The sequence below is a fragment of the Globicephala melas genome, chromosome 2, assembly GCF_963455315.2.
Source record: "Globicephala melas chromosome 2, mGloMel1.2, whole genome shotgun sequence".
Classification (NCBI taxonomy): Eukaryota; Metazoa; Chordata; class Mammalia; order Artiodactyla; family Delphinidae; genus Globicephala; species Globicephala melas.
In genome coordinates, this window is record NC_083315.2 from 42,370,537 (window position 1) to 42,371,822 (window position 1,286).

The 1,286-nt window shown below is 41.4% G+C and overlaps 1 pseudogene; it reads right to left on the reverse strand.

The window, feature by feature from the left end:
* Positions 1-573: 573 nt before the first annotated feature.
* Positions 574-744, reverse strand: LOC132596744 (cytochrome b-c1 complex subunit 10 pseudogene; annotated as a pseudogene).
* Positions 745-1,286: the final 542 nt, after the last annotated feature.

Below are 1,286 nucleotides of genomic sequence, written 5' to 3' on the forward strand. Positions count from 1 at the left end.
CCAATCCTGAAGTCTTAGTATTCTAATACATGAGGTTAAATCATCTAAATTTATTGTTATAACTGTCCATCTACTCATCCTGGATAATCATATAAACAGTGGGATATCTGGGGGTTTTGCTCAGGCAGGGTTCAGAGGACCCGAGTTTGAACACTGACATGAGAAACAGCCGCAGGCATGAAAACAGACAAACTCACACTTGGTCATAGGCAAGTTCATCTTACAAAGAAAGGAACATTCTAAACGTCAAGTTTGTGCCATCGATCAGAAATCTAGAACAGGAGCCAAATCAAAAAATTTTTAAAAGATCAGACACAACTGAGGAGTGGGCTCAGGAAACAGGGGTAGGAGAGCTTCCCTGAGATGGGGCACCAGGGAGATTCAAGCGTTCTCAATCCTTTACTGTAAGTGATAACGAAGACAAAAAGCACAGCAACACCAATCAATATGTTGGTTTTTTTTTTTTTTAAACTTCGAGGTCCGTCCGGAGAGCGTGGGCTGTTCCAGAGGCAGATAGAAAGAGGCAGCACCATCAGATAACAGAGGGGCCTGTGGAGGGGGGGGTCAGTTTAATTAATCATCCTTCTTAAACTTACCCTTGATGTAGGTCACCCAGTCCAGAATCAGCCACCAGTCGGTGGACCACGGCAGCCCCACAGTGCCCACCGCACCCCACGTGCCCACAGTGGAAATCCAGTTTCTGACCAGTTCCTGGGAGTGCAGGGCAAGGAACCTGGTCAGCATCTCAGCACCATCCCAGCTCAGGGTGACCCAGTCCCCACTGGCTCGGGTGCCAACAACTCATTTTTATTTTTGATTTATGCTTAGGCTAAACACTGGACTAATTTCTTTAGACAAAGGTTTCCTATAATCCCCACAACTACCCTGTGAAGTACATGTTATTCAAGTTTTAGGAAAAGAGAGGCTCTGAGCAGGTGAGTAAATTTTCCAGACCAACATTAGTAAATGCTAGAACCACTTTCAAAAACCAGATTTCCCTGACTCAAAAGACCTTGATTTGAACCACTGTGTTATTCTGTTTTCTTCCCAAAGTACAATTTTTCTTGGTTTTTATTTTCCCCATTTTTACAAGTATACATTCTATTATGAATTCTTCTAATTAGGTTTTTCAAAATCACATTTGAATACATAGGTTCTCTAATTATCCAATTCATGAATAATATAATAATTTGATTCCTTCTTCTATAAGATGAGGAATTTAGTACACTTCTAATTCCCTACATACCCATCTTTCCTCCATTCTTTGGCAATATCATTTGGAATTA